At 43.0% G+C, this 20,980-nt stretch overlaps 1 protein-coding gene across 2 annotated transcripts in view; it reads left to right on the top strand.

The window, feature by feature from the left end:
• Window positions 1-20,980, top strand: part of PPP2R3A (protein phosphatase 2 regulatory subunit B''alpha) — a 143,359-nt gene that overhangs the window by 27,631 nt on the left and 94,748 nt on the right. For both annotated transcript variants that reach the window (XM_075269068.1, XM_075269066.1), the window contains exon 2: window positions 8,504-8,623. The gene's annotated coding sequence lies outside the window, so the exon portion shown is untranslated. The remainder of the gene's footprint in view (window positions 1-8,503; window positions 8,624-20,980) is intronic.

Below are 20,980 nucleotides of genomic sequence, written 5' to 3'. Positions count from 1 at the left end.
AGAAAGTTGAACCATTGGTCTATTACCCTAGTAGTTCTAGTCTGGGCTCCTTAGTATTACGTTTTTCCAGTAAGAACAGTTACATACATCATACATTGGAAAGTCAATATCAAGTGTTCCTGTATTTTAGTTCTATAAAGTTGCTGTTTTATAGGGCCAGAAATGAGTCTTTGTATGGCACACCTGAGAGAACATGAGGCAGCACAGCGTTAGTGTTAATGCAAAGTCTCCGATATCCTCGCACATGGTCATACATGCTATAGAGTGGGGTTTTTTTCCAGTTGCTTATTTTATTTATTTCTTTACTTGTATAGTGCCCGTCCTTTAAAGACTTCTTCAGCTACTCTCCCACATAGGGCTCCAGAGTACCTGGAGATACTCCCCATATCCGTGTCGGCTAAGGGGCAACACGGTGGCTCAGTGGTTAGCGCTGCAACCTTGCGGCATTGGAGTCCTGGGTTCGAATCCCGTCAGGAACAACATCTGCAATGAGTTTGTATGTTCTCTGTGTTTGTGTGGATTTTCTCCCATTCTACATTCCCATTCTATCCAAGACATACTGATAGGGAAAAAAAAAAAAAAGTACATTTTGATCACAATTGTGATGGGGCTCACAAAAAAAAAAAAAAAAAAAGGAATATAGGGAGTACGTACAAACTCCATACAGATTTTGCCTTTGGCTGGATTCGAACCCAGGCTCCAGATCGCAGTACTAACCACTGAGCTGCCGTGCAGTTGCTTCAGTGTCTATACACAGTATGTATTAGACCTGATTGGAGCCCCCTGTCCCTGATTTGCAAGCGGTACAGACAGATGACCACTTGCAAAACACTCCCTTTCCTTAAAGACCTGGGGGAAGGGGGGAGTGATAACAAACTGGTCCCCCATCCTGATCTGATAGTAGTGGAGTTTGGTGGTGAATCTGCATTGGATGGATGAAGCCTATGTTAATTTAGGCAATGGGCACGCTTTCCTCTGTGTAACCCACTTTTCTAGCATGCTGGGACCTGTAGTTTTACACTGTAGCAGGTTGCTTAGTCCTCTGTAAGCCTATGAGAACTTTGCGACCCCATCAGGCCATCATGTTTATGACAGCTTGACAGCAGTTTCCATCCAGCGTGCGGAGTCCTAGGTTGTTCAGCGGTATCATTATAGTGTTTAGTATTAATTTGTAGATTGTTATTTTACACAATTCATTACCCCACTGACTAATCTGTTCCTCCTTCATGAATAAAAGGTTACAAGGCATTCATAGCCCAGCTTGAGATGCCCACAGTCTGCCGGAGCAGCATGAAATAATGTGAGGGCGGACTTCTCGGAGGAAATGTTACTTTACAACACAGCTCCCTTTTGTTCTCCAGATGAATGAAGGAGGGACCCAGAGAGCCATTCACACATTGCCCTCTTTGTAGCTCCAGATGCCAAGCCTGGGCAGGGAGGGAGATTGGGTGGGAGGCAAAAAAGTGACTCCAGCCAGTTTGACGAGTGCTTTACCAAGTGCCCCGTGGCTGCCTTATGTGACTTCGAGGAAGCGTGCTGATCCTTATTGTCTGCGTTTTATTTATTGTTATTATCTGAGGAAATGTGCCATGTGCTGCCCATGTGTATATTGTACTGATCAGGTATTGCCCTTTACTAAACTGCTCCCGTTGTGGATGTGTAGGACTTTCTGCAAATGGCTCAGGTGGGCAACGTAATGTTAAAAAAAAGTCCGGAAAAAGGAACCTGATAAGCATCTCAATCCAAACGCAGATTTTGAAATGCAGGAATGTTTGCTAGACTTTCAGGAACAACTTCTTCAAACGTTATTTAGAAATTGACTGACTAAAGTCGAAATTCTACCGGATATGTCTGAAAGAACGGAATACCAGGAATGACAACGGGCCTGCATCGCTTTAAGTGCATTACCCCTATGACTTCTGGTAGTGACGGAGCAACCATGGACACTTACCATACAACTTATGTAGAGGCTTTGGTGGGATTGCGTCCAGCACAAGTATACAGAGTGCACAACTCCGATACCCGCCATAAAAATCCATATACAGATGGCGCCTCCTAGAGGTAACCGCATTCAGCCATGATTGTTCCAGAGCTGTAGAGTAGCCAAACCACCGACTCCAACTTCATTATGCAATACTAGCATCTGCCCGTGACTTCGTCTGCATGTTGTTGACGTCGATGATCTGTCTATATTCCGCAAACTGATTTAGTCGATGGTTTGCCTGCTCCAGCATTTCGGCAGCTCTTAAGCTGTTCTGCTGCTGAACTTCCTCACGCCATGCCTGTGATTGTTTGGGCATCTCAGAAGCTGGCTGGGACGTAATATAATGAGCGTGTTGTTGGCATTGATGAGCTTGCTCCGGTCTTTCGGCAGCTCTCAAGCTGGCCTGCCGCTGAACTCGTTCCTCGTGCTGTGCCCATGATTGTTCCAGCATCTCAGCAGCGTTCTGGGACGCCATATAATGAGCGTGTTGTTGGGGAGATGATCCCCCTCAGCTCTGCTTGAGGAGAATTCAGTGACTTCGGGCTACCTTCATAGCTGTCATTGTTTTTGCATTTTGCAACAAATTAGATTTTCTTTTTACCGGCATGTTTAAAAGAAGGAAACTGACAATTTGGATTAAAAGTGTTTTCCCATCCAGTGTGTCAGGACTGCCTGGAGCAGATCAGATAATATGCAAATGCATGTACACAATCCACTGAGGGTTAGCTGAGTGTCTACATAGAGAGATAACAGACCTGGCTGAGATAAGTTGTATGTGAACATAGTATATATAGTATGTGAACATAAATTCATAACAGTCGTGAAGCCATGTCATTTACTGGGATAAAAAGTAGCCTATGTTTTAATCGAGGTTACAATCTATCTATGTGCCAAATCCGTTCTGCCGTTTTTGCGTGATTGGGGAACAAACATCCAAACACACAAACTTTCACATTTATGATATTAGTAGGACATCGACTTGACCAAAAAATTGGTCACAACTCCACAACCTGAAGGAGTATTTGGCGGTTTCCCTCTAAAACTAGTATCACGTGTATTTGTGAATTGTCTGGTATAGCAGGTCAGCCTTTATGAAATGAAAGGTGCTGCAAGGCCACAAAGCTATGGGCAGGAGCCGCACTGTTTTTGGGAGAAAGCAACCATGTTTTCTCACTCCCTAAACTCTAAGATTGTGTGACAGAAAGCAAAGCACTCGGAGATGAAATTTGTGAAAACTCTTCATTCTGTTCCTCGATTGTGGTGGAAATAAAATGTCTTGACCGTTTTAAATGTCAGGTTTTAGTCAAATAAAAAGAAAAATGTTATAAAAAGATTAAAAGCAGATCCTTTGCCTGTGGAAACGTATTTAGAAATGATGGTAGACCTATGGGGGAAGATTTATTGATACTGTCTAGAGTTTACACCGGGGTCAGCAACCTTCGGCACTCTAGCTCTTAAAGCGACCCATTAACTTCTATGAGAGTTCCAAGAAGAGGCCACCAGAGTGCATGCTGGGAGTTGTAGTGTCGCAACAGCTGGAGTGCCGTAGACTCCTGGACTTAGACGGTCTTAAATTGCATCAGATTTATCAATGTGTCTGATGCTGGGTGGTAAATCTGTTTCATTATTAGACTGTCTAGACATTTTGGTGCATTTTTGGCAGATGGTTTCATAACCTGGGCCACACCCACTCATCCCAAAGCCACGCCCTTGATCATACTAGAAATATGGATACATTATACCAGATTTCTGGTCCATCTTGTTTAGTAAATTTCCTCCATAGTTCTTGGTGTGCGTGGTGCCCAATAAATGAGGCCCTATGACTTCAGTTCATGCCTCTGTTTTGGGGAGCTCCAAACTCATGTTAAAGGGTCTGGAATAGGAACAAAAGGGGCTGTAACTGATGATGATTTTCCAAAGATGCTCCGCATTTGACCGCGTGACCCTTTGTTCTAGTAGACCCCAACTAGAGTCTCTGACATAGAGAACATCATTGAGCGCCCTAGGCATTATTAATTGCCTACAAGCAGCCTGGTTCTCCTTAAAAATAATCCCCAGGGTGTCCCCAGAGTGATAAGTAAATGGGTTATAGGATAGAAGACTTTCCTGTCATCTGGGAACAATTGAGACTAAATGAAAGTTAATGACATCACTTCTGTAAAAAGTCCTGAATCTGGAATCTGCTCGGCCATGACTGACATCATCAGAGTCAACATGCAAGCTTCCTCCTGACAGCGCTCATAACATTGCTGTGTTTGCTTTGGAAAACAGTGGAGAATGAGACAATCGCTGCTGACAGGCTGCAACGTGCTCAAACTCCAAAATGTATCATGGAAAAGTTTATGCTGCTCCGAAGAGGCTTTCCAGTCCAGTCTGCTCGTAGTTATGTCTTAGAAGACGAATGGGGTCATGTCTGAAAACTGACTTTTAGCCCCCATGCAACCAAACCAAGGCTTCCATTTTAGTTTCATTTATTTATTTATTTATTTTTAAATCCCTATTTAGGAGAATCGCTTGTTTGGTAACTGCAGTGGGTAGACTAGAGTGCCATAGCTAGTTCTGCCGTAAAATGCAGCTCACAATCTGCAGTCAGAAGTGGCCATGTGATGTCTGCCTGAAATGACTGAATTCTTAAAAGTGGCACTTCCACAAATATTTTTTATTCCTTGACCCATTATGAAGGTACATGAAGTAAATTGGCGCTAATGTAATCTTACCGATTGTATTTGTCAGTTATCCACACTCTTCTATGACTCTTCTTGTCAGGTGATTTCTGCTGCCATATCTGTCAACAGGATATGATGAAACTAGCCTCTACCTGCGACTTTGTCTGTGTGTTGTTAGCGTCGATGATCCGCCTATATTCAGCAAATTGCTGCTGTCGATGGTTTACCTGCTCTTGTGTTTCGGCAGCTCTTAAGCTGTCCTGCTGCTGAACTTATTCCTTATGCTGTGCCTGTGATTGTTCCGGCAACTCAGCAGTTTACAGGGAAGCCGTACAATGAGCGTGTTTTTGACGTTGATGTTCCACCTGCTCCGTCGTTTCGACAGCTGTCAAGCTGGCCTGCCACTAAACTCATTCCTTGCGCTGTGCCCATGATTGTTCCGGCAGTTCGCTGGGATGCCACATAATGAGTGTGTTGTTGGCGCCAATGATCCCCCTGAGCTCCGCTTGAGGAGAACTCTGTGACTTCTGGCTACCTTCATAGCTCGTGTTTTAGAATTTTGCGGCAAATTAGCAGTTTAAAATGGTCAACCTGCCAATTTGGATTAAAGGTGTTTTCCCATCCAGTGTGTCAGCATGTTGCCTGGAGCAGGTCAGATAATATGCAAATGTTTGTGCAGAATGGACTGAGGGTTAGCTGAGTGTTTACATAGCGAGATAACAGACCTGGCTTTATTAGAACCTGAGATAAGCTGCTAGCAAGAGCAGTTTAATATAGTATGTGAACATAAATTCATAACAGTCGTGAAGCCATGTCATTTACCGGGATCAAAAGTAGCCTGTTTTAATCGAGGTTACCAGAGTAAATCCTGACAGGACTCCTAGTAGAGATAGTGAGAGTCCTGATTACTCCGCTCACATTGTGGTTTGTAGCTCTCCCTGTATCTGTGTGTGTGTATACACAGAAGGTTACGTGTGTGGCAGAGTAATTTGGACTCACTGTCTCAGGACAGCAGAAATAGCCTGACAGGTTTGCTTTTATTTCCGACCTATAGAGTCAGTATTGGTACTATTACTATTCTTATCTTTAGATTGTTGGGGCTATAACTGCTAAAATCAACAATAGGATCAGTAGGGATCTCCAAAACTTTTCCTCTCTACAATCTATCCTGAATGTAGAAGCCAAGTACATCATCTAGCCTAAATGCTACACCGATGCCTCCGGTCTATATCAGTCATTGCTCTGGCTGCCTGTTCATTATAGAATACAATATAAACTTATCATCATCATCCATAATGATGCACCTCACTACATTTCCTCCGTCATCTCTGTCTACCACCCTGCCTCTGTCTTCCATTGATCTAAGATTAACCTCTTCTATTATCAGAAATCCCATTTCAAAGATTTGCCCTGAGTTTCACCACTTCTCTGGAATGTTCTACCCAGGACAATCAGATTAAAGTCGGTTGCACACGGCTATTTTGCTAACTGGCTACCATGAATGAACAGCACAGGTGGCGAATGGACGGCACGCAGATGTTACCCATGTGCCACCCGTGCACCAGCCATGCTTCTGTGACCCCTTTCATTTAAAGGGGTTGTCCCATCACAAGGATCCTATCTATACTACTTGTTAATGTGGATGTAAGACTTTTCCTAAATACACTGCTTCAGCAAAGCTGCTTTGTTTGTCCACTCTTACTTTATTCAATTCTTTGTGGCCACAGCCCTGACTTAGCTGCTCGAGTCAAGTGATGTATCTGCCTGCTCTCAGGGGGAGGGAGGAGGGGCTAAGTGCACGGGAGCCAGTCTGTGTATCTAGTTATTCCTGTGTCTACACCACGTGACCTATCTCCCTGCTCTCAGATAGAGGAGAGGAGCTGCTTTCATTTCTTCTGTTCTCCCAGTTATCAGGCTAGCTAATTCAGTTGTGTTCATTATGGCAGAGACAGGCAGTCTCTGTATGTAACACAGAATGGAGTTGCTGCTGCCTGTACCTCATAGTCCAATATGGGTGAGTGGAGCTACACACGAATTTGGGGGTGGAGCTAAACGACAGGTTGCCTGTGAAACCCCGCCCACCAAATGATGCAAGAAACCAGGAAGAAAGAAGATTTTACAGCAGTAAAGACTGATGAGTATGTGAGGTGGGAATACCCCTTTAATGAATTAGAGCAAAATCATATAGGAATAGGACCTGCTCCATATTTTGCAGCCTGGACTGTTGGCCCGCACACATAACCATATCATGCACAGTCATGTATAAGGGGCCAATAAAAATGAATGGATTAGTGTGCTATTTGTGAAACGTCTATATAGCACACTGACCAGTCATATGGTTGTCTGCAAAGGGGGCTAAATCCCTATTTCGCGCACATCTTAATAACATCTTTTCTGGGAGGCTGATCACATTTCCTAGTCAGTCTAAGCTCCTAGAACTTTGTGTACCATCATCTCATAAAAATTTCTTGAGCATTGTATAAGCATTTCTACCTCGTGTGTCACCCCCCTCTACCTACTATAGATTGTAAGCTCTTGTGAGTAGGGCCCTCACTCCTGTTATGGGAATTGATTTCTTACTCACGAGTGTCTCATTTTGCCTGCACACGAACCCTATGAGTCGTAATGTGCTGCGGAACATGTTGGTGTTATATAAATACAAATATTAGCCATATTTAGGTCATACATGTACATTGGGGGAAATGTTTTGCCCGTAAACTTGATAATATGGCAAATTGTAGCCCAAATTTGGAAAGTTCAGCAGATTTATCATCCAGATAAAACTAGCGCAGGTTTGGACTGCTTGTGTAAGAGAATACGGTCTATTAATAAATGCAGGCCTCTGTTTTATTGGAAAGGGTCTGAATTATATTTTTTGCTAGCCAGGTCTGTTTCCACCATATCCCACAGCTTCTCACCTGTCATCATAGCGTTTAATATTTTTGTCACTCTGTCCTTTGTTTCTTCAGGCCTGTTTCATGTTGACGGATTAAGGTCAGACCTTGTTGACACGTCTTAAGTGTTTGTCATGAATATATTTTCTGCTGATTTGCTGGAGGACTTGTAATAAACTCTGCTCCGTGTCAGAGTCACTTCTCCATGGCCAGGGACAGCCTGGTTTGTGAATTTAACACTTACCTACTTCTCCTTTCAACTCGTGCCAATTGGCCTTGGCAATGAAATGTGTGGCATTGGGGGGGTGGGTGGGAGGTCATTCAATAAAACCATTTTATTAGCATAAGGATTGGCTCCATTATGGTGGAGCGGGATTAGAGTGCAAAGATGACACAAGTCGTTTGTAATGAGTATGCATTGATATTCCGGGCAATGGAAAGGCTAGCCAAAGCCAGCCACCAAGCTTGTCAATGTAAAATGAGTGCAAGGCAATGAGCAAAATGTATTGAGACCAACATTTCGTACACTGATCTTTAATCCAAAATGTGCTAGAGTAAGATGTGCCAAATTTCTTGAAGGAGTCTGCTGGGGACCAGGCTATAGAGAAGTTTGGCAGCGGAGGCAGCTCTGCTGAACTTCAAGTAATATGCACAATACGCATTTGCGTCCCAAATATACAGCTGCTATGAACTGGTGTAGATTTGCGTCATAAGTTGCTCCAATTTCAAGGTAAATTACAGTATATTTGTTGGATTATGGGAGGCCTGCGGAACCCTATTCCATGGTGTACGTATCTCTATATATAGGATGTGAGTGTCCGGCTAGGACTAGCTGTAACTTTATGCAGTGATGTTGTTGGATTGTTCTATTATTCTGTAATATGGTATGTTTTATGTAAAACAAATGCGATTTCTATGTGATCTCACTTGCAGAATTCTTTGCTGTTTTTTCCCTTTAGGATTTCTATTGAGACATTTTTGTGGAACAACATCCTGGAAGCCATAACGCTTACTGGAAACTATGACCTGTGCCGAGGAACAATGTGACTATTGTCTGCCTGCAGCACTACACTGACCAGGTCTGTACACAATGTCTATGTGACCCTTCCATAAGTCATTGCTTAGTTTGGCATATTAAAGGAGCTCTATCATTGGATTTTCACTATTTTAGATAAACATATGCCTGAATATCCTTTAAAAAGGTTACTCAGGTCTTGCTAATTGTTTGTTAAAAGACCCCCCACCCCGTTTTAAGGAATTTCCTTTTAAATTTATATGTAAATGAGCTCTGCCGTGCACCGTGGGCGTTCCTCTTTTGGTTCTTTCATGTAAGTCCTCCTCCTGCATTCGATTCACCGCCTCCAACTGTCTCTATTCTTGGCGGTTTAGATCCAATTCCTGTGCATGCGCAGAACCGCTCCCTCCAGTGCACTACTGCGCACGCTCCGGCACCATTTTTGTGTGGAGAACTGAGCAACCGTACTGCGCATGTGCAGCATGCTCGCATCGTTCTCAGGGGAGCTGAGCGTACTGAGCATGCTCAAAAGCTCAGTCCTTCTGTATATACACCCGGAAGTGAAGTCATTATGGCTTCACAGAGAGTACATAGTCAGTCATGTAAATGAAAGTATCAGCAGGCTTCTCCACACAAAAATGGCGCTGGAGCATGCACAGTAGCGCACTGGAGGGAGCACTACTTAAAGAAGACCTGTCGGTTCTTATGATTTGACTAATGAAAGTATGAACATTGCCCATAAAATACCAGTTTTGGGGCATTAAATCTTATAACTCTTGTGCTGTGACTTTTTCTACTAGAAATGTGTGAATAAATTGACAACTGGGTATTATTATTCCCCTTCTCAATGGATTGTGTGCCGACAGTCAAATACTGTCCGTGTAATGCTAAGGTTACGTTCATACCTGCACTGGGGGACAGTTACCCCATTGTGGTTCCCTTGTTTGTGTCAGTCATTTCCGGGATTCGTTGTCTGTATTGAGTCATCATGTTAACAATTCGATTCAGCCACTTCTTTGGAATTGCTCTATTCACAGTTTTTTTTTTTACAGTTTTGACAAGACTCATCACCCAGTTTTCCTACACGCCTGATACAGAGATTTCTTCCCACTCTGTATCCGACAACTGTGTTGAAATATACGCTACGTGTCGGGTGTATTTTCCAGACTGAACAATATGCAGTGACCGGACTCCCATGATGCTAGGCGTTCCTGCCTCCCCATGAGACTACTATCCCCTACTGTAACCATGTCTTTAATACGGGGCAGTAGACCCGTGGGAGGCAGGGACTCCTAATACTATAGATCACTATGATGATTGAACTTGTGTCTCTGCTCTGGGAAATATGGCTAACATATGCTCCACATTTCACTAGCCAAACAGTCTAAAACTGGCCATGTTATATTTAGATAAGATTTTGTAGCCGTGAACCAAGAAAAAAATAGTTCTACTGGGACTGTTTTTTTAAGACTCAATTCACCCATTTAGGTGAATGACTCCATGAAAAACCGGCTGCCACAAGGATCCTGCACTCGCATGGCCGAGTCTCTACTCCAGCATGTGAGTATAACCTTAGATAGATTAACCGTCCAGGCCTGACAATCTGGCAGACAACTACTGAGGGCTCTATAGTAGCCGCCTCTTTGCTTGTCACCCAGCTTTCCCAGACACAAATGCAAATGACTTGAGGTTTGACGTAAGCGCCGCAGTTTGCATTGACACAGGCTAAGCCGCTAAGTAAGTAAAGCTATTGGCAAATATTTTACATGTGAAGCCGCATCCTCCAAGTAACTTTACATTGTAAGGATGGTGCGAGCTCCTGGCACCATAATACCAGAAATCACTGCGGACACTGCTTGCCAGCTCTCATGTTACAGGAACCTTCATACTTCCTGTTGTGCGTAGACAAGTGTAGCCTGCAGTGCCAAGTCTAGTCCAGAACAGAGGAAAGTGTATTGTACAATGGGCGTCTGATGAGCACAGCTCGAGTAGTGGGTGTTATGTCTCCCGGCTAAAAAATCCACATGTAGATTGGTTTAGTGGTTGAAGAGACAAGTCAAAGCAAGGCCATATGTCGATTCAACCTAAACTGAACCCGTTTCTGGCATAAGGCTCTGTTCATATTTGCAACGTACACTTTCTATCAAAGGGTTTCCATATATTTAACGGCAAGAGCAGCACTATGCTTGTCAGTATAAATGGAAGCCATGACGGTACAGGGAGCAATAGGATTAAGCAGATTAGTGATTGTGGTAAAATCATTACTACAGTGGCAAATAATGCATTTGTGTTTGAACATACAAGATATAGTAGATGAGGTTGGATAAAGACAGAGGTCCATCAAGTCCAGCCTCAAACCCTACAGTGTTGATCCAGAGGTAGGAAAAAACAACTCATAAGACTGATACAAATTGCCCCATGACAGGGGAAAAATTCCTTCCCGACTCCAAATCCAGCAATTGACTTAAAACCCTGGATCAACTTGTCTTTACTAAAAGTCTAAAACCAGTTTAAAAAAACAAAAAAATCAATGAGTTTAAGGAAGACATCCCAGTTATGTAATCTGCATGCTCATAGTGTTTGCTGTACATAGGTGAGAGATATACAAAACCTGTATGCTTGTCTGGTAATGTCCCAAATTCTGTGCACTTGGAGGTATACCAAGGAAGATCCTTATTGGCATAAGTCTGCCTGATATGTATGTATGTATGTATGTATGTATACATACATACATACATACATACAGAAAAAGAGAATTCAATTGGCTGTTCTCTTCAAGGAAGAAAGCGGTCTCCAATGTCACTTATCGGCTACCTTGCAAGTCAAAGTCTAACCTTTTAGTGAGCCTTGAAACATGACGATAGATTTTAGCCAAATTAAAGCCACCCCCTGTAGACCGACATTTCTGGGTTTTTGTCCCTCAGCCCATCAGTGCCATGCTTTGTACTGGCAAAAGCCAGGAGAACCCCAAAATTGCTGTTTATATTAGGGTTGCTCTGGTTTGCGTGTCCCTAGTCATGTTTCAGGGCTCTTCAAACCATCGGGCATTGAGTTCCTGGATGGCTGCCTATAGGTGGCACTAGAGAGATTTCTTCCTTAGACTCCAAGCACAAAATTGTGTGTTTTCTCAGTGTGCTAGCTGTGTATATAGTGACCAGTACACTGACCCATAATATTATTTATTTATTTATTTTTTTATGTAGATTGTGAGCCCCACGTAGAGCTCACAATGTACATTTTTCCCTATCATTATGTCTTTTTTGGAATATGGGATGGAAATCCATGCAAATACGGGGAGAACATACAAACTCCTTGCAGATGGTTTTATGCCCTTGGCGGGATTTGAACACCAGGACTCCAGCGCTGCAAGGCTGCAGTGCTAACCACTGAGCCACCATGTGGCCCCTTCACTGACCCATAATACTCTAAGGACCCCATACACATGACTATGTATTAGCATGGGTCCTCATATGGGGCTATGAACCCAGGAGCAAAACTCAGGTCTGATCCAATTCCTTCCCGGGCTCAGTAATACACTCTATGCTGCTTTGCCGCAGACCCCAAAATGCACATGTTCGTGTGGATGTTGCTTAAGGCTCCATACACACATATTTTTGGGTAGTATGATGTCATATTTTATTTATTTTTAAACAAATAGCGCACTGCGCCTTGTGGCTGTCTACAACCATCTTGCTCCATACTTTTGCAATGTTGGTAACAAATTTTAGAGCTGAATTGTGAGGCATGTGAAAAAGTTTAGGGTCATCTTCTATGCAATGCACGCATACACAAATCAATGGGGAGGAAAGGCGGTAGGGGGCTGCAGTATTTTGGATTGGATTGCAATTTCCTTAGTGATGAGTTTATTGACTTGTGTATGTGATAGATAATAGCAGATTCCTTCGTTTTTATGACTATACAGCACAAGCTTTCTGCACGGTATTATCTGTGACTCAAAACCTAATGCTAGAAGGCACTCATCTCTCCCCAATCTGAGGAAGAGTCCCCTGGAATATTATCCCTCACGGCATGTGGCCCCCTTGTGTTTCTAGGCTTTGAGGACGTGTTTTGAACTCCTTTTTCTTGGTTGCTAAGTGAAATTCTACTCGCACAAGTAGCAGCACTAAGCTGAATAGGAAGATGTTGCAACATCTTGACATGCTGGGGCTAAGTGGGGCAAGATCAGCATTAGAGCTGGAAGACGTCCAACCTTTGTAGTTAGATCGTATATCCGCTATTGTAGTCTCAGGTCTCCTGAAACGTCTCATTGCAGAAGTGCCGTTTAGTTATCAAGGCCGTTTGGAAGCAAAATGAAAAGCCAAGAGCTTCATCCACGGCTGACATGTCGGCACAATTCTCCTTCTTGCCGTGTGATGGAGCAGTGTAAGCCCCCCGGTAGTAATGATGATGGTGAGGAGGAGATGCCAGCTGATGCGTAGTCATGTGCTTCATTATCACTGGCATTCCATCAGAAGGCAGAAGGTGGAGGCTCAGACTTGTGCCAAAGCGTCTCTGGTTACTCACTACTGCACAATTATCCGAATCCTACACATAGTAAGGGGGCACAGACTAAAAAAACAACCTATTTTCGGATACGTGGACTCTCCCTCTTAACATGAACTCTTCTGAATCTCTGTCACGTAAACAAGTACTATGAGAGCGGCCGAAAATGATGGGGTGGGCAGAATTAACCCTTTCCTTTTCAAAATTCTTACGCACTATGCACTCCTCCACAAGAAAAATGAGTAGAGGGGGCTTAAAGTAAGGCAATCCCTATGCCCAGAGTATCGGACCATAGGGTACACTTTATAGTCTATACGTTACCTATGAGTCATGTAGTCCTGAGTCACTGTGGTCTGGGTTATGAGGCAGCTCTGACAGACACCGTGACACAGCTTGCTAAACTGTAATCCAAAATGTGGATGCCAACCAATGGTAGCTGGATTTCCAACTTTGACAGATAATGCCTTGCCTCTCTGGCCCCAGTACTTTACTTCCTTTTCTACTCTCCAAATACAGAGGACAATTTTATCTTTTTTTTTAGTTAAAGGCTGTTCACACGTGTGGCCTTTTTTTTTTTTTTTTTTTTTTTTAGATTATTGCATTACATCTACAGTATTATGGACCAGAATTTTTTAATTTTTCTGCAGTCTTCACTTGCTCTCATATAGTGCAAACTGCTCTTTCCCCTTCTCAGGCTAGGTTCATCTGTGTCGGAGTCTCTGTTGGAGAGTTCACTGAAAATTGGCTGGAGAAAAAAAAGTCGCACAGATCAGTCTGAAAAACTTCCTGACTGCTTCTTCTGTGAGTGTTCTTTCTGTGCCCCAAGTGCTCATACATACTCATTTAAGCTGAACTCTTATCCATTTCCTAAGATTTCAACTCAAATTTGTGTTTATGAGCACTTGGGACAATGGCGTTGACCATTACAGATGGTTTTTCAGAAGGGGAAAGAGCAGCTTGCGCTATATGAGAGCTGCAGGAGTAGAAGCAAGCAGAATTTGTAGGAAAACATGGGTTTAAAAATTGGGGGGTTTTTTTAGATATTTTTCGATAACCATAAAATAATATATAATCCTACTATTATAAATGTGAAAGTTTGTGTGTTTGGATGTTTGTTCCTCAATCACGCAAAAATGGCTGAACGGATTTGTGTGAAATTGGACACATACACAGATTGACCTGGATTGACACATAGGCTACTTTTTAGCCCGGTAAAACACATGGCTTTGCAACCACTATGAATGATTTAATGTTTACACTACGCTAAAGGACCTTGATGACGTCAGCACAGGTCCTTCAGCCGTTCTCTGATAGAATCACGCTATGGTGTGGGCGGAACTACAGGCTATGGTGTGGGTGGAGCTATATAGCCTTGCACCGAGCACTGTGGAAGCTGCTCACAATGGAGTCTCGGGGAAGGTCAGGCGAGTGCAGCACATGCAGCCTGTGTGTGGGCACAAGGAGTATATGTGGGGTTCAGTTTGTGTGCGTAATACAGGGGAATGTGGTGTTCGGCCTCCGATGGAAGATGGCGAACTGTGGCAAATTTCGGCAACAGCCGTTCAACCGTTTCTAACACTGAAGCAGCTCACACACTGACAGAAGACAACCCCACTAATCCAAATTGCCTGATGTAGCAGCACTGAGGCAGCGGAGTAGCACAGCTTGCTCTGCTCTCCATAGGGATGTACATACTGCTGGGTCTGCTGCGCATATGCACAGATGTAGCAGAGCCGAGACGCTGGCACCGCTGGGTCTGCTGCGCATATGTACAGATGTAGCCGGATCATTGCCAGGCGCATTTCTCTAAATATAGGCAGATCATCACCGACAACAACCCGCAGATGCAGTCGCGGGGAGAAGCTAGTATAGTATATAAATTCTATAGAATGTATTTGATGACTGTTCTACATGCATATTGTGTGCTACAGTATAAACCGCTTTCTAGATTTCTTTCATAAATGTCATTAAATATTATTAATGCCGTTGTCTGCTATGGACATCTGTTTACCATATGTCCTTAATGGGCTGTGTTTAACAGATCAATGGGGAGTTAAGAACTAATGTCCACCAGGACGGCCTTCATCCATTAGAAACAATGTGTTCGGTTTGGGCCGTGTACTGCTTTGTTGCAAGAAAAACGTTTTTACATAGGCGGCAAGCTGATGCATCATTTCGGCATTCCACCGCAGGGAGCCGGGGGACAGTCATTTTCCGCCGTGTGAACATTCCCTTATTGTCACGTTTCCCGTGTTGTTGCTTTAATTTGTATTCTATATTTTAATATGTAACTCTTTCCCCTGTAAAATGTTGAGCTGCACCTTTGCTCCAGATTTCTACTTTGTTTTTAACTGCAGTCACCTGGAAAATGTCGCTTTGCCCTTGGAAAAGGTGGATTTGTGTATTTTGTGCCAATTAAAAATATCATGCCCAATTAAACATGAGGACTTGTACCTGGAAATGGATAATTAAATCTAGCGCTGGTTAATTTTCACCCGTAAACAAAGCCTTGTTCACACTGGAGGAGAGGTCTCTCTGTGTGCGCAACAATTTATTTTTCCAAAGTTAGTTGACTTGAGAATGACCCTTGTATGTGGGCCGGCAGCCATGTACCTCTTGTTCTGAGAGTGTCCTTACAAATGTGCCAAGTCAGGCTGATCCTGCCTCGGGTTGGCTTTTATTTGCTGACTGCGCCATGACGGAGGGCACACACACAGATCCAGTTTATTTGTGCTTGCTAGGATAAATACAGTAGTGTCTAGTTTTAGTTGCTGATATTCTTCAGGTAGGATTTATGTTATCTATTAATATGTATTTATCCTTTTGCAAGATTGCATCCAGACTGTAGCCATGTATCTTCCTTCACATGTAGTGCATGAGGAGCCAGGACAGCGCCTCCATTATATAAGTGGTCTGCTTCCATGCATTTGGTGCAACCATATAAAACTCAGTCACCAAGGCTCACCATGGCAGCCTATGAATTGTCCAGCCCTGCCCTTGTAATTTTTATTATTGTTGGGGATGGACAAGAGATGGATCAACAAACTAATAAATCAGTGGGTTTAGCTCTACAGCCCCTACCAATCCAGAAATAGACTTGACAGGCTGATCAGAAGGGCCAGCTCTGTCCTGGGCAGCCCCCTGGACCCAGTACAGGTGGTGGGTGACAAAAGGATAATGTCCGTGGTGACCTCCATGCAGGGGAACAAATCCCACCTCATGTATGAGGCCTTGATGGCACTTGGCAGCACTGTAAGTGACCGTCTGCTTCACCCCAAGTGTGAGAAGGAGCGCTATCGCACGTCCTTCCTTCCAACCGCGATCAGGCTGTATAATCTACATCAGACCAAGCGAAGATCACTCTGCACAGAAAACTAAGTGATCCTGAAGTCTTCCTTCTTTTGTCTCTTACTTTGCTGCTATGGACTCCTAGTATATGTTCTCTTCTCAGCATATGTGTGTCTTCTTCCGTAACATATTACTGTGTATTATCCTGTATCCGTATTACTATGCTACTGTAACATACTGAAATTTCCCCACTGTGAGACTATTAAAGGATTATCTTATCTTATCTTATTGAGTACACCTCTTTTTATAATAAATTCTGCATGTTCACAGATGACTTACTGGTACTGATTTCCTCCCCACAGACTATCCTTCCTAACCTATTCTTTCAAGCTGTCCAGGTTCGGGTTAGTCTCAGGTCAGACCCTTAACCTGCTCCTGACCTACTCTTTGTAGGGAAGGGGAAGAGGATAATCTGTGACATTATCTATTGCTATTAGTGGATGCAATGATGGCTCAGTTGGGTTATCTATAGAGGAGTTATCTTTTATTGCACTTGTCTGTGACATAAATGAGGTGACTGCTGCAAGAAAAGCCCTACAGAATTGGCAAGTGTCTTTAGGCTTGGTAGCCATTGTGAAAATTGCATGATATAGTACCTGGATAGTGATGTGGAAAATGTAAAAGAAAGTTCTTTAAAAAAAACCTAAAAACTGTTAACAAAGTAACACATTTTTGCTGACATGTTCCCTTTAAGATAAATAAGTTGGCAGCGGCTTTCTGCCCTTTCCCTACAGAGAATATATATGACATTTTCAAATTTAATATAAAAAAAATTAATTCAAGCTTTCCCTTCTGCTTTTAGTTTATTGTGAGGTACATGGCATTGGTATCCAATACGACTATCTATACCACGCTATGTCAGCTATGCTCACATGACCGGTTACTCTTCAAATATAGCCCCGTGATAGCAGCTCGACATATGTCATGGATAATAACTGTGCTGCTCGGCCATATTTTGGAGATAAGGAGGTGTCATGACCATTGTGTTCCTGAGTCACCTGCCACTTCACCAGCTAGTAGCAGATAGTAGTAGCCATTCTGTCAAGACAGCTTCAATGGGGACATAGATTTTGTTGATGTACTGGCATAGAGCTGGTTAAACTAAATCCGGCATTCAATGGATTGTGATCTGAGAACTGCAAGATCAAGTCATGTGGATGGACCTGAAATCATAGAGATAAGGGGTAAGTGCAGAAACCTCTTTAAAATAACTGTAGGGTTTGAAGGGGACCTTGCACCTCTTCTATGAACTCCAACTCTTTGCATCTTTCAGTAGGCGCTGCTACTGAAAAAAAATGTTTTTTTGAGCTGTCATTTCTATTAGTTTCAGCACTGTAATGCTCTTTACTGTCAAGTGGGTGGTCGCAGTCTCTTCTCCAGCCCAGGACCTCCCACTTGTCAGGAGAGAGCATACGGTAATTATGCTGAGAATTACAAAAATTATAGCTTGGAAACGGTGCAGGTTAGAGAAATTCCGACTGCTGAAATCTGTGGAGCAGCGCCTATTGAAGGGTGCAATAAAAAGGGGAGATGGTTAATGGTCCCCTTTTAATAATCATGGTTTCCTGTGTGCTAGCCACTGTCTTATATCATGGTACCCCCCTGCTTTGCCATGTGGGACCCTTCTTTTCATCAGACCAGGGGAGAAGATTTCTAGACTATTAATCTATCCATATGGGATGCATTTTGCAGGGATAAAATCCATGAAGACTCCAACATAGTCTTGGATACAGAGCTGTCAAGGTTTTTGCTGCAGTATTGAGATGGATTTCACCTGCTAATTGAAAGGGGTTAAATCCACTGCAAAAATATCCAACCTAGATTTCTTGCAGATTTAAGCTCTGCACCACCGGTCAGCTTCTGCTGCAAATTATTTCTACAGAATGTGGAGGATATTTTCTGGAGGATATTTCTAAAGAATGGGGTATTGAACGCTAGTCTTCATATCCCTAGTACGGACAGAGGGTGCTCCTGCTTTTTAGAGGACACATACTCTTTGTTCGGCATGTGCCATAGCTGGTATAGATGTTATAGATTTATATCCGAATAACTAATAATAAATCTCATCCCTTAATTCCATTGGGGTTCTTTATGTGCCTAACCTATGGATTCTGGGCTGGTTCTGAGTCACGTGACTTAGGACTAACATCCGGCCCCCGAGGCACTCCGCCGCCTCTCTCATTGTCATTGGTAGTTTACCTGTATTATGGGGGTTGGTTTTACTATTATGATCTTGTTTGCCATTCCTCATAGTTCAGGTAACTAGCTACCTGTGAACGTAGGAAGGGTGACTGGGTGATCAGCTGGGACACAGGGTCAGAACCAGTCCAGAATCTTTAGATTTGGTGCATAAAGAACACTGGGGGGAGCAAATGTTCACACTCTCCCTGAAGAACCCCTTTAAGCCCTCCTGTCCATCATTTCCTCCTGTCCAAAAAAAAATTTACAGACTGATCCAGCTGCAAAAAAAAAAAAAACCAGGGGCAGAACACTACGGCAACATGTGTTTTTCCTCTTGTAACGGTGTCGTCAGGGAAGTGACCTCTGACTTGCTATACAGCTTTCAGTTACGATGGCAACACAGCGAGTTGATGCTGAGGACGTTTTTTTTTCCCACGCAAGTGCTGAAAGAGTTCAGTGTGCGAGTGAAGGGAAGTTATGGAAGTTATGAGAAAAGCCAAATTATTCATCGAAGAGTCGGTCAAACTCCCATCGGTTCTGCGCTCTGAGATACCCACCACCCACCGAGCGCGGTCCTCGCCTTATAAACAGTTTACATCATGTTATGGAATAGATAAACCACAAGGCAGACTTTAGGGGAAGAAAAAACATACATGTTGTCTCTGGCCATAGTTTTGTTGGTGCTTTTGTGTTTATCTGGGTAGGGTTTTACAAGAATCTATGGGAAAGTCACATCTAACAGACCCGGCTGGCATTGTGATGTACTATTTCTACCATCGCTCTAAATAATCGCCAATAATTCCAGTTTAGACGTCTGTTATGTATTAATTTTTGTCTTTTTTTTTTTTTTTTTTTTTAAGTGTATTACTTTTTTGTTATAGAATGAAAAGATCTGCATTGGGTCAACTCCTTGGTGTTTATTTTTTTTCCATGTGCTTCTTGTTTCCCTGTTTTGGCTTGTATGAAACCAGCCTCATAGTGAATTTATCTCCAGGGCTATATCCTGTGAATGCGACATGCACACAAACTACAGGTCCATATAAAAACATCACAAATGGCACATGGGTGATGTGTCCTGCGCAGACCTATTCATTTTATGCAGCGAGCCCGGACTGCAAAACAGACAAGAATCAGACCGGTGCTGAGTTTTGCTCTTGACTCGTGACCCAGGCATATGTATAGGGACATAAGGGATAGTGTGCTAGCTGGTAAAAACACAACAATGCACAAAATTGTGTGCATGGAGCCTTGGGCTGAACTACTGCATGCACTTGATCCTGCTAAGTGGCCATCGGGCAGTTAGGGGAGCCGTAGATGGTTGCAGTATTTCCTATTGCTCATATAGTGGCAACATATTCTGCTGAAATGTACAGAGTTTATCCTAGTATATGGAGAAAATATAGGCGCCTCACACAAAGGTAGAACAGAACAATAAACCCCTGCAGATGTTCTTTGTGGTCTGATGTGCTGCATTTCAACTTTGCTCTCAAGGATTGGTATATGGTATACGGTATACTGTACATGACAAGATATTTCAGCCCCTTGATTGACATTTTGTGATATTTACTATATGCATGTAGTTATAATGTGTGTGTGTGTGTGTGTGTGTGTGTGTGTGTGTCATATATATATATATATATATATATATATTTATTTTTTACTTTTTGCTTCCACTTCCCAAATGTGCCGTATGTCTTTTAGGTAACTACAGAGTTCTCAGAAACTGTAAAACACAGACGTCTTTCCCTTCCCTTTGAACATGGTTTATATAAAACCTTCATATGTATTTTTATGGTTTTGTCCACATGTGCACAAAGGGGAAGCGTAAATGAGAGTTTTCCATGACCAAAATCTCCCCTAAACTTTTTTTTTTTTTTTGTGTCAAAGTGCAGTTTTGCTGCTGAGAAAATTAACCTTTAGTGTTGGTGTAAATGAGCTATTTGGTGCACCCGATGTGTGGATGTGTTTTCCAGAGCAGTGTTTCCCAACCTTTGGAAGCCAAGAACCCACCTCTGGGGGGAAAAAAAGTTTGTCATATGACAAATTCTGTTCCCAGTCTCAAGTGGGGAAGAAAAACTGGCATGTATAGTGCACCGAGCAAATCCTTTGGTTTGTAGGGGCACCTGTTTTAGACACACTAAAAGTCCTGAGGGGCTTTTAGCTGGTTGGGGACATGGGTGGCACTAGTCCCCCTCCAAGAGCACTTTCCAAAGCATTGGTTCTCAGCCACGGGGCATACCCCCTACACTACATGTGCCACAGGATGGGAACCACTCTTCTATAGCACCTGTTTCTGCTTGTGGTAGCTACTCATTGAAACCTATCAATATTTGTTAGGGTGGTGACCAAAAACAATAAAGGTGCTTAGGTGTGGCTATGCCGCGGGTGC

This window comes from Leptodactylus fuscus, chromosome 3 (genome assembly GCF_031893055.1).
Source record: "Leptodactylus fuscus isolate aLepFus1 chromosome 3, aLepFus1.hap2, whole genome shotgun sequence".
In the NCBI taxonomy this organism is placed as follows: domain Eukaryota; kingdom Metazoa; phylum Chordata; class Amphibia; order Anura; family Leptodactylidae; genus Leptodactylus; species Leptodactylus fuscus.
Note: the sequence above shows the minus strand (reverse complement) of the source record. Positions and strands in the feature narration are given on the sequence as shown.